The following is a 14,581-nucleotide window of genomic DNA, read 5'->3' as shown; positions in this document are numbered from 1 at the left end:
AAACTTGAGATAAATGCAACCAAAAGATAAGTAGAGAGAGTACAAGCAAACTTGATTTTTTCTGTAGAATTATTCTTTTCAGATTTCTGTGCTGTACTTATATGTGGAGTAATTTTTTAAAGAACAAACCAAAACCATCTGGTAGCATAATACTTGGTTAGTGTTTCATATCTATGTACTGGGTACACAGAAAAGCTTTGATTTACACAATGTCTTTCTGAAGCAAATGAGATACACAATGCATAATTCATGATAGTATGTCTTGGCAATGGATGGCAGTCTTGATTCTGATGTTAGAACCATCTTGCTTTTTCAAAAGACTGTGACTCTGTAGGAGCACGATTACAGTTTGAGTGCACAGATGAGTGTCAGATACAATGAGAGGTTGTATCTCTGTCTTACATATCTATTCTAAGTGTGTTGTTTTAGAGCCATAAGCTGCAGGCCCTCCTGCCAGGTAATGAAGCGTGGATGACTGACATTACCAGTGTGACTTGAGAAAAACAATGAAATTTGAGAGGAGTTAGTTCTGATGCTTGCGACATTAAAAAAAAAATAAAAAATTATAAATTAATTAAGTTTAAAAGGTCATAGCTTTTGAAACTTTAGAAGGTCATAGCTTTTGAGTGTGAGCCATATTAGTTCTGAAATGGGTTATGCACCTGGTTCATGCCACTTAGCAACTCTCACACTACCTTTAGTTTGAGGAGCACATATGGGTCTTGGAATGGTTGGAGAGGTGCATTTTAGGGCAAGTGTGCTTTGCATTTGACCTGCCTCTTGGCTGGCAGATCAATACAGGGAATGATTCTGGCCAGTGTGCTTTTCGGCTGAGACTAAGACTAACTTCAGTGACTGTTGACATAAGTATAGCACTGAAGTGGCACTTGCAAATATTGTCCCAGCTGTTCAGAAAGTGTGATGCCTTTTACTGTGGAGAGAAGGGAATGCTCTCCACACAAACATTTCTAGGACTACATATTCTCTCAGTGAATCTCACTGTATTTCCTCTCTTGATCCCTCTCCTCTCTAGATTATTTTTCATAATGTCTCTGTTCACTTCAGTGATGGGAACACTTCCTATAACAAATGTGCTGTTTATGTCTTCTCTTGGATTATTAATGGAGTTGTTATATAAAATAAATCCAACCTCTGAAAAATGCAGCAGTCTAGCAGATCAACATCCAGACTCAATATATTGCAGTGCCCTTCAGTATCTTTTGTTATCGGCCACAATGACATGGTCTTCATTACTTCCTAATTGTCCGTAACATTTCCCTGTATTTTTCTTATTAAAGATGGCTTTAAAAAGCAGCCAAATAGCTGAGATATTTCAGAATCATCAGTAATGTAACCTTCTTCTTCATGAAGGGTTGCACAATGACAACCCTGTAAATCCTTTTTTGAAATTAAGTGAAGTATAGTACAAGCAGCAGTGAATGCTTTTTTCATAGCCTCTCCAGATATGAACAACCTTGAGGGGTAATTCCCTAGGCCTATTTAGTCTTTGGCTTCTCTTATGAAATTGCTTACAAGACTGCAAATTAGCTTGCTAATAATAGTCAGGCAGATGGCCTGTACATGAATTCATATTCTTCCTTTTTTGGGGGGGGAAATCTTTGGGACATACCTGTTTCTACAGTATCTAGAAAAAGGATTCTCAGGATGTTGACTGGGGTTTCCCTTCTAGTAGAATAACACAGATTTCACAGCATGTAACATGTAAAGTAATTACTTTCCCAAGATGCATCAAAGAAAGACATAATCTTACAATATATGGCAAATATAATCGCAAAAGGTACCATCTTTTCATCCTCTTGCCCCAACTGTTCCTGACAGAGTTATTTCAAATCCCGGTAAATACCTCCAATGATGGAAATCTCACAGCCTCAATATAATTTAAGCACAACTGTCTTTACAGTTAAAGGTTTTACTAATGTCTAATCAAACTTAAGGCTTCAATTTAATCCTCTTACTTCATGTTCTATCTCCAGTGGATGTTAAGAACAATTTATTCATTCCTTGTACATTCTATATGAATGCACAAGAAAGTGCATCTTGCTCTTCTTGTAAGTCATCCAAAGTGCCTTTTCTCTTCATATATTTTGTCTCTTTCCCGTCTAATGTTTATACACTTTGGACTCTGAAGACATGGTTTCCTAAATTCACCATATATGGCATTTCTACATTTGACCACTGAATTAACTTTTTATTCCTAAATTCTTAAATTTTAGAATTAATTTCTAAATCATGAATTTATAAATAATGTTTAGTAAAGCTTATATGTTCTTGCTTCTTTCACCTTTCAAATTATGATTGCTTTCAATGAGATTAATTCGTCTTGAGAGGAGATTCTTGTGTACATCCCATCCCACTGGTAGATTTATCTTTGTTTAACTGAGATCAGAATCTGGAATAGAATTTTACAAAACTTCTATTAATGTAAGTCATCCATTATAATATGAAGTGGGTATTTGTCAATAAATCTAAATTCCAATATGTTATTAAACATCAATCTCTTTGTAAAACAGCTGCATAATTTTATTAGTCATACATGCCACATACTATTCTTGTCCCTTGTCCAGGTAAAACCAACTAAACTCAGGGTATGGGGTGCTCAACTCACTTAAAAATATATACTTGTTTAATGGAGCATTAATAGATCTGCATACATCCCACAAAATCTATAAATTTGAATTGTTTTTCTTACTTGGGACATTAATGAGGTACACGGAATAAGTAGATCAATCTGACTATTTTGTTACGCAAAGAGCAAGCCCAATTATTTTACTTACTCAAAGTTTACAAAAATCTGTATTATTTATATATTTACCGGCATTTACCAGGGGGTAATATTTACCAAGTTTAATGGCTTAGGAGCCTGATTTTTTTGGTAAACTGACAGGTTTGTCAATGTTACTTGCTACTCATGAGAGCACATCTGGATACTGAGTCCAGCTTTAGGCTCTCAACATATAGACAACTCTGACAAACTGGAGTGAGTTCAGCAGAGGGGCTCCCCATGCTGGCTGGGGTCTGGAACACTTGTCCTGTGAGAGAGGCTTATTCAGCCTGGAGGGATGGCTTCAGGTAGACCTAACAGCAGCACCCCCAACCCCTCCACCACCTGTGAGGGGATTACTGAGAAGATGGAGCCGGGCTCTTCACAGCAGTGCCTGGTGGGAGGACAAGAGTCAACACACATAAGGTAAAATGAGAGGATCAGGCTAGCTATAAGAGGAGGGATAAGGAAGTACTCTGAGAACACTCCAGTAGCAGAGCACGTTTCCCAAAGATGTTGCTGTCTCCATCCTTGGAGGTTTTTAAGACACAATTAGATAAATCCCTGAGCAACCTGATCTGACCCCTTATCTGACCCTGCTCTGACGATTCATCCCTTCCAGCCTGAATCATTCTATGAGTACAAAGTATGGAAAATTTAGTCATAGTGATTTTTTAACTTCTTGGAAAAAAATAGGGAAATGCAGTTGCTTAGCTGTATCTGTGTTTGTTCTGTGCATTTACTTCAGGTTAAGTTTAAATATTCCTTATTATTGGAATATTTTTTATTTTCAATTAGTTTCACAGCCTTCTTTAGAAAGCAATCAGATTCATGGAATAGACTAAGGAGTTTATTGTGGCACTTCAGTATATTTGCCTGAGATGGTGAAAGGTGAATTCTTAAGGACCTACAGGCTTTCAAACAATTGTGTTTTCTCTCTGTCTCAGTCACTGATTCCTTGTATGATTGTGGAAAAACTCTGTTGAGTGGGACTTTTAACAACTGGGTATCATTCATTTCTGAATACTTAAAACTGATTTGCAGAAGCCCTGACACATAAAGCCTGAAATTAACCAGAGGTGTGTTTTAAACCTTTAAGGTTATTATGAGGTGTGTTCTGAAAAATCATGCCTTTGATGATACTTACTACACAATTCTGACAATCTTGACCTTAGTTTCACAGTTGTAAAATTAAACTCTATTACCATGTCGCATTACAGAAATGTTGATATCAGTGTTTCATTATCTCATGAAACTTTAAAGAAATACTAAGAATAAGACACATGGAGTAAGTGCCCCATTCATTGCATGAGACAGGAACTTAGTGGAAAATAGCTGTATGTGATAATGTCATAGTGTGTGCAAAGTGGAAAAAAAAAAGGAACAGTTCAGCTCTTAATATTTCTTAATATTGAAGTTTTAATATTATTTTGAGGTAAGTTAGGATTATTTGTTATTTTAAAAAATTGAGACTGTATTTCACAGTTTTGATTAAAGAATCCATTTTTTGATCAAATAATGGGAAAACCTAATGCCATTTTAAGAAATTGGTATCTGGAGTGTGCAAGAGAGGCTTGCTCCATTGTCTCAACATTGAAAGAAAGTTTCTTAATAGCTACATTCAAGCCTTCATTTTCTGTTGTGTTCTATTTCAGTTTCTCTTACACAAGGGGAGATTCAGGCACTCACACCTCCTTCATATCCGCATCACTACTTCGCAAGTCAATTCACTCTATTATCTTTCACTTCAATGCACATCTGATACATTTCTCCAGCAGAATACACTGCATTCTCTCAAGGAGGAGAGCATATCAAAGAAAAAACAAACACAAACAACAGAGGCCATCACTAGCCACACATCACAGGTCATTATTATTGCTGCTTTGCTATCATCTTGTTTTTCCCTCTATCTTATCTCTCCTTCTGGGTAGAAAGAGCACATCTGGCTATAAAAATAGGAATTTTTGTTTACTGAGAAAAGCATTTATATATTAGAAACTCCTGCGACTTTTTCACCACAGTCATCAACCAACTACCATCTGTTCAACAGTGGCGAAAAGCATGCTTGAAACAATATTCTGGAGGACACAATTTGCAGAAAGGTTTTTCTGGAAACAACAAGCTAAGTAAAAGATACTAAAGTGCATATGTATAATCTGAAAACATTCCATTCTCTCATATCTAAATCAAAACTTAAATTATTAGTATAACTGAGCTATCCCCTGTTGCTTCATTCTTCTGCTCAGATCAGTTGTAGTACTGGAAAGGAAGGCTTTGAAATTCTGCAGCAAAATAAACATTTTTATAAGTATGTTGTTTTTTAAGCAAACAGTAATCAAACCCAGTAACCCACTGTGTCTTAGCCTAGAAATTCATATTAATAAATATTTATTGAGACTGTTCTAGATAAGCATAGTGATACTTTAATTTCAAAGGAGTGTTGCCACCTAATGCAGCAGTCAAAACGTGTTTTCTATCAGAAGCTTGCTTTCTCTACATTTACAAAACCTGTCTCTAGCTTTAAACCAACCCGAAAGAGTATGCACTTAGTCCATTTACATTATGTCACCTTGAATCTTTTCTTCCTGACAATTTAATGTAATCTTCTTTTCAGTTTCCTGTGGAAAGGAGTGCCATACAAAAATGTATCACTCTGTGACAGGTTTCACTGTAATGTTTACATAGTAGTAATATTCTTTCCAAAGTGCTATGCTGGTTTAACCTCTCTCCATTACTGAATTCACCAATTACCTAGGAAGCATTTCAGGGCTAACATAAGGTATTAGCTCTAATCTTGTTAATTTGAGTTTATGTAGATATGAGTCAGGGACCTGACTCTACACAGATATTGAGAATAAGCCATACAGGTGTCAGACAAATTGTAGCCTATTAGTTTTCATAGGCTGTGAAATTATCTTTTCCCAGTAATTTTTTGGGAACAACCACTCCCAAGGAGGATGAGTAGAGATGGAGTTGCTAGCCTTGCTCCTTCTTGTACTGGATTGAAGTAAAGGCTGATGCACGATGTGGAAACGTTCATGTGCCAATCAGCAGGAGAAAGGAAAAGGAAAAAAAAAAAAAGGGGGGGGGGGGCAACCCCCCACCCCCTCCACCCCGGTATGGCAGTCCCTGGAGAACAGATGGTAATTCTGTTAAGTTGGGAGTCTGAGAAAAAGGTAGACAGGTGGAGGAGTCTGAGAATGAGACAGACTGGTGAAACCAGTTAATTCTTACTCATTATTTATCAGCAATACACATACCGTACTATTAACTATATAACATTTATATATCAAATTAGCTGTAAGCATTTAATAGTTTGAGCTGACACAGTATAGTAAGCATTTATGTCTGTGGTCTTTGGTGGTTCTTTGTCACTGAGGTCCAGGTGGTCAAGCTTGAGAGTTCATCAGGTGTTTTCATGCAATTGCCCCACTCCCAAAAAAGGGAGTCTCCTCTGCTCCTGATTCTGCTTGTTTTCTTTTGTCTTGCCACCTTTCTTGTGTGCTCGGGAGGATGTTGTGCCTGTTTGTAGTCCCTTGTACTTACCCTGTACTCTTTCTGGAAAAGTTGTATTACTTGTATGCCTCCTATGAGCAACTGTACCCATCTTTGCACCTTTGGTGGTCACATTGCATAAGAAATTACTGTATACGGTATGTTCTGCATAAGTTGGATGTTTCTATTCTGCTCCCTCTGTTACCACTAAAACTGGGTTTGCCCATTTCCCAAGTTTGCGTTCTGATTATGGGCTGTCATGCTCATTGAGTTTTTCACAGCGTCTGGTTTTATCTTGTGCTCATACTTGCAAGGCTTCTGCTATCATTGTATGCCTCTACTCCACTGTATCTTTACTCTAATGTGACAGTTCATTCTACACGGAATAACTGCACACTGTCACTACTTATTGCCTACCAAATATATAAAAATTGTTACAGCAGGCATAACACGCAGTTATTCAAAGCTAAGCAAAACTGAAATAAATTAGGCAATAATCATCTGATTGTTCAGATTGCCAATACAGCAAAACAAGCTAAAACAAAGACCCTGGGGAAGCCCAGACAAACCAAGACAGCGGGCCCTGGTCCTGAGGCCTTCCAGAACTATTACAGCATTAGTATGTTGTTACCAGTGATGGCAATATTTTATTCACCAAGCTATAGGGCTACACATTTCTTAAAAGATGGATTTAATTTCATTCTTATAGCAGCTGAACTACATAACCGATAAGGAAAAGAGTTTAAATAATATATTTAATACTAAATATTTGTATATAACAGCAAAGATATTAATGAAAATTATTAATAAACCTGAATCTTGATTTTACTTAGAGTTAAGAGGCCGGGCCAGGTCTACTTGCAAACAGAACTCTGGGAAAGGAATTTGTTTATTTCTCCTGCGTGATCCCAGACTTAAAATGAACACTATTGCTAGGATAGCTTGTAAGAAAGTTACTGCAGGTTAGTAAGAAGGAAGAAAGCATCCTAACTGGAAGTGGTGCAAATTGAGCTTTTCGTTTCTGTATAAACATAACAGAAAGTCACATACTGGCATTTTTCTCAGGAAATTCTTAAATCTTCCAGCTGTTAGACTCTACAAAGGCACTTAAACAAAATTAACTGAGAAATAGAGTTAATGTCTCTTCTTCTTAATTCATCATAGGTTAAAAAATACTAAATTTAATTTCTTCTATTATATATTCACATAAGAATAGCTAAAAACTCACTGGTTGAGACATATGTCTGGCAAGTTTCTGTGTATGGGAGACACTTCCATATACAGAAAGACTCATTTGGCTAGCAAAGATGACTTATTATGATAGAGAATAGATTAAAGTGTTATTGTAACAGTGTTTTGTGGTCTTAAAAGCTGATTGATTTAGTACACTACGTTTGGATTTCAAAGGTAAAATTATCTAGGTTTCTAAAAAATGGAAGTTGAAAAAATTCTAACAAAAATGTTTTAAAGTAAAAGCCAGATTTTGAGCCAAGAACTCTATTTTTAGATCTTTATAATAAAATTGTAGCTTTCAGTGAACCTGAAATACAGGAACCAAGCTTTAAGGTAAGAAATGTTGTCTCAGGCAGCAAAGAAAATATAGCATTTTGCTACTGCTGATAGTATCTGTCCCTCATATCTCATAAACCATTCCTCCCAGAGAAGTATTTATATATTAAAATTTACTGACTGTGTGATAATCGGTGACCCTCAAAGGCTACAAGGTTTGGGGCTGATCATTTTACAGGTGGGTTGTATAACAAATAAGACTTCACAAATACCTCTGCAGTGTCTCTGTGCTTTGGTGCAGCTGTCGCAACCTGGAGTTTTCTGCCAATACAATTGCTCAGGTACTGAAATGATTCAAATTAATTTTTCATATGGATGAACTGGAAGGCTAACAAAGGTGATTTTGTGCTGGGAGTCTGCTATAGACCACCCAACCAGGATGAGCAGGTTGATGAGGTATTCTATAAGCGGCTGGCTGCAGTCTCGCAAACGCCAGCCCTTGTTCTAGTTGGGGACTTCAACTTACCAGACATCTGCTGGAAATATAACACAGCAGAGAGCAGGCAGGCTAGGAGGTTCCTCGAGTGTATGGAGGATAACTTCCTGACACAAATGGTAGGTAAGCCTACCAGGGGAGGTGCCTTGCTAGACCTACTGTTCACAAATAAAGAAGGGCTAGTTGGGGACGTGGAGGTCGGAGACAGTCTTGGGCTTAGTGATCATGAAATGGTTAAGTTTTCCATTCATAGTGAAGTAAGGAAGGGGATTAACAAAACCTCCATCTTGGACTTCCGGTGGGCAGACTTTAACCTGTTCAGAACCCTGGTTGGGAGAGTCCCGTGGGAGGTAGTCCTGAGAGACAAAGGAGCCCAGGAAGGCTGGACGCTCTTCAAGAGGGAAATCCTAAAGGCCCAGGAGCAGGCTGTCCCCATGAGGCGCAAAATTAAAGGGCGGGGAAAATGGCCGGCCTGGATGAACAAAGAGCTCTTGATGGGACTTAAGGAAAAAAGGAAGGTTTACCACCTTTGGAAGAGGGGACAGGCAACTCGGGAGGAGTACAGAGATTGTGTTAGGTCATACAGAGAAAAAATCAGGAAGGCAAAAGCCCAGCTAGAACTCAACCTGGCCATTAATATAAGGGACAACAAAAAAAGTTTCCATAAATACATCAACAAAAAGAGAGTGACAGAGAATGTCCATCCCTTACTGGATGCGGGGGGAAACCTTGCAACCAAGGATGAGGAGAAGGCTGAGATACTTAATGCCTTCTTTACCTCTGTCTTTAATAGTCAGACCAGCTACCCCCAGGGAGTTCAGCTTCTTGGGCTGGAAGATAAGAATGGAGAACAGAACAACTCCCCTGTAATCCATGAGGAAGTAGTTAATGATTTGCTTATGCACCTGAACACGCATAAGTCTATGGGGCCGGATGGCATTCACCCAAAGGTTCTCAGGGAGCTGGCAAGAGAGCTCACCAAGCCTCTCTCCATTATTTATCAACAATCCTGGTCAACAGGAGAGGTGCCAGATGACTGGAGGGTGGCCAATGTGACGCCCATCTACAAGAAGGGCCGGAAGGAGGATCCTGGAAACTACAGGCCTGTCAGCCTGACCTCGGTACCGGGAAAGATCATGGAGAGGATCATCCTGAGTGAGCTCTCAAGGCAAGTGCAGGGCAGCCAAGGGATCAGGGCCAGCCAGCATGGGTTTATGAAAGGGAGGTCCTGCCTGACCAACTTGATCTCTTTCTATGACCATGTGACCCGCTTTCTCGATGAGGGGAAGGCTGTGGATGTTGTCTACCTGGACTTTGGTAAGGCCTTTGACACCGTCCCTCACGGCATTCTCCTGGAGAAACTGGAGAATCATGGCATAGACAAGTGTACCCTCCGCTGGATAAAAAACTGGCTGGATGGCCGTGCTCAGCGAGTTGTGATTAATGGAGCAAAATCTGGTTGGCGGCCGGTCATCAGTGGTGTCCCTCAGGGCTCAGTTTTGGGGCCAGTCTTGTTCAATATCTTCATTGATGATCTAGATAAGGGGATTGAGTGCACCCTCAGTAAGTTTGCGGATGACACCAAGCTAGGTGGGAGTGTTGATCTGCTTGAAGGTCGGCAGGCTCTACAGAGGGACCTGGACAGGTTGGACCAATGGGCCAAGGCCAATGGGATGAGGTTTAATAAGGCCAAGTGCCGGGTTCTGCATTTCGGCCACAACAACCCCAAGCAACGCTACAGGCTTGGGGAAGAGTGGCTGGAAAGCTGCCCGGCAGAAAAGGACCTGGGAGTGTTAGTGGACAGCCGGCTTAACATGAGCCAGCAGTGTGCCCAGGCAGCCAAGAAGGCCAACGGCATCCTGGCCTGTATCAGGAATAGCGTGGCCAGCAGGAGCAGGGAAGTCATCATGCCTCTGTACTCGGCACTGGTGAGGCCTCACCTCGAGTACTGTGTTCAGTTTTGGGCCCCTCACTACAGGAAAGACATTGAAGTGCTGGAGCGTGTCCAGAGGAGAGCCACCAAGCTGGTGAGGGGTCTGGAGAACAAGTTATATGAGGAGAGGCTGAGGGAACTGGGCATGTTTAGTTTGGAGAAGAGGAGGCTGAGGGGAGACCTCATTGCCCTCTACAACTACCTGAAAGGAAACTGTAGAGAGGCAGGGGTTGGCCTCTTCTCCCAAGGGAATAACGACAGGACCAGAGGAAATGGTGTGAAGCTGCAGCAAGGGAGGTTTAGATTAGATATTAGGAAGAATTACTTTACTGAGAGAGTGGTCAAGCACTGGAACAGCCTGCCCAGGGAGGTGGTGGAGTCACCATCCCTGGAGGTATTTAAGAAACGTGTAGACGTGGCTCTTCAGGGCATGCTCTAGTGCCCGGGATTGTTGGTTTGTGGTGGGGTGTTGTGTGTGGGGTTTAGTTGATGGATGCTGTTTTTTTTTTTTTTTTTTTTTTTTGGGGGGGGGTGTTGTTGTTTGTTTGGGTTTGTGTTGTGTTTTTTTGTTTGTTTGTGTGTTTTTGTTTTTGTTTTTTTTTTTTTAATGTGGTTGGACTCGATGATCTCAAAGGTCCCTTCCAACCACTAAGATTCTGTGATTCTGTGATTCTGTGAACTGCACAGAGTTGCCACCAAGAACTGCCACTGTTCTCTTGCTTGAGATGAGGGTTTGAGAAAATAGGAAAAGGCAATTTTATCTAATGTTTTAAAACAGGCTCACTTGGTAAAGTTGAGAACCATGCAGAAACGCTGTATGGCAGCTACCAGCCAGACTGGAAGCTGAGGTGTAGGGCTGGCCATGAGGGGAGAAGTTATCAAAATGGGAATTGTACAGAAGGGCAAGTGGCTTCTTGGGTGATCAGCAGGTCTTGGCTCCCCACTGCCTTGGGACTGGGCAGGGGTTCCCCTGGCACCTAGGCGGGAGCAGAAAAAAAGAAAATAATGCAGGGAGTTATTCCTCAGAGAAGTCAGTTGGAGGTTTCATCAAATTAAGATTGAGATTTTCTGTTGCGTAGTGACTGCCTTGATGGACTAACACTCTATCCCCTGTTATACATCTCATTATGGTAATGTCAGACTATATGGAAATGTGCTTAAATATGTTCATAAAATTTTCCTGCAGATTAAAAGTAAGAATGGAAAAAATGTATATTTTTAAAAGAATCTGGTTCCTGTTCAGATACATTTTCAATTTTCTGTAGCACTGTCTAAAATGAATAATATTTTTATATGCCTATTGCCTTCCAAAAGAGAGAAGCTAGAAAACTGTGGAAGGGGGCCCCACTTCACCTTTCCTTCTCATTTTTTGTGTGCTCTCTCAAGAAAAACAAATAGACTGAAAATGAAGAAACAAGGAAAATAAACTAATAATCCAAAATTACAGTCTGAAACGTTTGTGTTTCCTAAGAAGAAAGTGATATTAATTCAAGTAAAATGCAATTTTAATTTTAATTCAGAGTACAAAATATTAAATTTAAGGTTATTACAGGCAGTAACTAAACAAATGCAACCAACATATTTCAAGCTTTAAAATTATTTTTCTCTTTTTTTTTCTCAGAAAAAGTTTAAGAAGTTGTACTACAATCAGAAATATGGAAGTATAAATGAAAAGAATCTCTACAAAAACTTGTGGCTGGAGGTGATCATAATATCTTTTTCTTCTATATTTATATCAATGTGATCTAACTATAGTTAATTCACATCATGATACAGTATTATAAATATTTGTATTCTGAAACATAGATAATTTACAAGGAAAATGGGTTCAAAACATCAATGTTCTGTTTTTGTTAGATGAACTTACTGAACTTAATCTTCAGCTTCATGTTTATAGAATCATATCATAGAATGGTTTGGGTTGGAAGGGACCTTAAAGATCATCTTGTTCCACCCTCCTGCCATGGGCAGGGACACCTTCCACTAGATCAGGTTGCTCAAAGCCCCATCCAGCCTGGCCTTAAACTTCTTCAGGGACGGGGCATCCACAGCTTCTCTGGGCAACCTCTTCTAGTGTCTCACCACCCTCACAGAAAATATTTTTTTCCTAATATCTAATCTACGTCTCCCCTCTTTCAGTTTAAAACTGTAACCCCTCGTCCTATCACTACACTCCCTAATAAAGAGTCCCTCCCCATCCCTCCTGTAGGCCTCCTTCAGGTATTGGAAGGCCTCTATAAGGTCTCCCCGGAGCCTTCTCTTCTCCAGGCTGAACAACCCCAACTCTCTCAGCCTGTCCTCATAGGAGAGGTGCTCCAGCCCTTTGATCATCTTTGTGGCCCTCCTCTGGACTCACTCCAACAGGTCCATGTCCTTCTTGTGTTGGGGGCCCCAGAGCTGGACTCAGTACTCCAGGTAGGTTCTCACCAGAGTGGAGTAGAGGGGTAGAATCGCCTCCCTTGACCTACTGGCCATGCTTCTTTTGATGCAGCCCAGGATACAGTTGGCTGTCTGGGCTGTGAGCCCACATTGCTGGGTCATGTTGAGCTTCTCATCCACTAACACCCTCAAATCCTTCTCCTCAGGGCTGCTCTCAATCTATTCTCTACCCAGCCTATATTTGTGTTTGGGATTACCGTGACCCACATGCAGGACCTTGTTGTTGGTCTTCTTGAACTTGATGAAGTTTGCACAGGCCCACCACTCAAAGGTTCATCTGGATAGCAGTCCTTCCCTTCAGTGTGTCGACCACACCACACAGTTTGGTATCATCGGCAAACTTGCTGAGGGTGAGCTCAATCCCACTGTCCATGTCACTGACGAAGACGCTAAATAGCACCTAAGGAATTGGTCTCCACTTTGAGTCATTGACCACAACTCTTTGAGTGTGGCCATCCAGGCAGTTCCTTATCCACTGAGTGGTCCATCCGTCAAATCCATTTCTCTCCAATTTAGAGACAATGTCCAGTGCTTTGCACAAGTCCAGGTAGATGATGTCAGTTTCTCTTCCCTTACCCACCAATGCTGTAACCCCATTGTAGAAGGCTACAAACTTGTAAGACATGATTTGCCTTTAATGAAGCCATGTTGGCTGTCCCCAATCACCTCCTTATTTTCCATATGCCTTCGCATAGTTCCCAGGAAGATCTGTTTTACTGTTTTAAAAATGAGGGTTATTTTCCCTTTTACCAGTCAGTGGGAACTATCCAGTCAGATGGATGGTGGCTTAGCAACTTCACCCGCCAGTTCCCTCAGGACCTACAGATATATTTCATCAGGTCCCATGGACTTGTGCACCTTCAGGTTCCTTAAATATTCTTGAACTTGATCTTTTCCTTCTGGAGAGGGACCACGTTTCCCCTAGTCTTCCTTTTGTCACTCACATACCCATAGAAGCTTTTCTTGTTGCCTTTGACATCCCCGGCCAGATTTAACTCTATCTGGGCTTTAGCTTTCCTAACCTGATCCCTGTCCTGCTTGGACAATTACTCTTTATTTCTCCTAGGCCACCTGTCCTTGCTTCCACACTCTGTAGGCTTCCTTCTTGTGTTTGAGTTTGTCCAGGAGCTTCTTGTTCATCCATGCAGGCCTGCTGGCATTTTTGCCTGACTTCCTCTTTGGTGGGATGCATTGATCCTGAGCTTAGAGGAGGTGATACTTGAATATTAACTTGCTTTCTTGGGTCCCTCTTCCCTCCAGGGCTCTACCCTGCAGCCAAGGCTGCCCTTGAGATTCACATTCCTTACCAGCCCCTCCTTGTTGATGAAAAAAGATCCAGCATGGAACCTCTCCTCTTTGGCTCCTCTATCACTTGGAGAAGGAAGTTATCATGAACACATTCCAGGAACCTTCTGGATTCCTTACACCCTGCTGTGTTGTCTCTCCAACAGATATTGGGGTGGCTGAAGTCCCCCATGAGGACCAAGGCTTGTGAATGTGAGGCTGCTCCTATCTGCCTATAGAGGGCCTCATCTACTCAGTCTTCCTGGTCAGGTGGCCTGTAGCAGATCCCCACTGTAGTATCACCTGGCCTTGCCCTCCCCTTGATCCTGACCCACAAACTCCCTGTTGGCTCCTCATCCATCCCCAGGTAGAGCTCCATGCATTCCAGCTGGTCATTGACATAGACAGCGACACTCTTTCCTTGTCTACCCCGCCTGTCCTTCTTGAAGAGCCTTGAAGTTTCAATTCTTCCATTGAAACGCTCCAGTCAAGGAGCCATCCCACCATGTAGGCATCTCCATGATGCCAATAAGATCATAGCCCTGAAGGAGTGCACGTCTCTAACTCCTTGTTTCTTGTTCTATGTCCATAAAGGAAGAAGAAAAACCAATTTATTTTATCCATGCTGCTCAATTTCCTTTTT

This window comes from Numenius arquata, chromosome 4 (assembly GCF_964106895.1).
Source record: "Numenius arquata chromosome 4, bNumArq3.hap1.1, whole genome shotgun sequence".
Classification (NCBI taxonomy): domain Eukaryota; kingdom Metazoa; phylum Chordata; class Aves; order Charadriiformes; family Scolopacidae; genus Numenius; species Numenius arquata.
The sequence above is the reverse complement of the archived record's forward strand: the minus strand, read 5'-3'. Positions refer to the sequence as shown.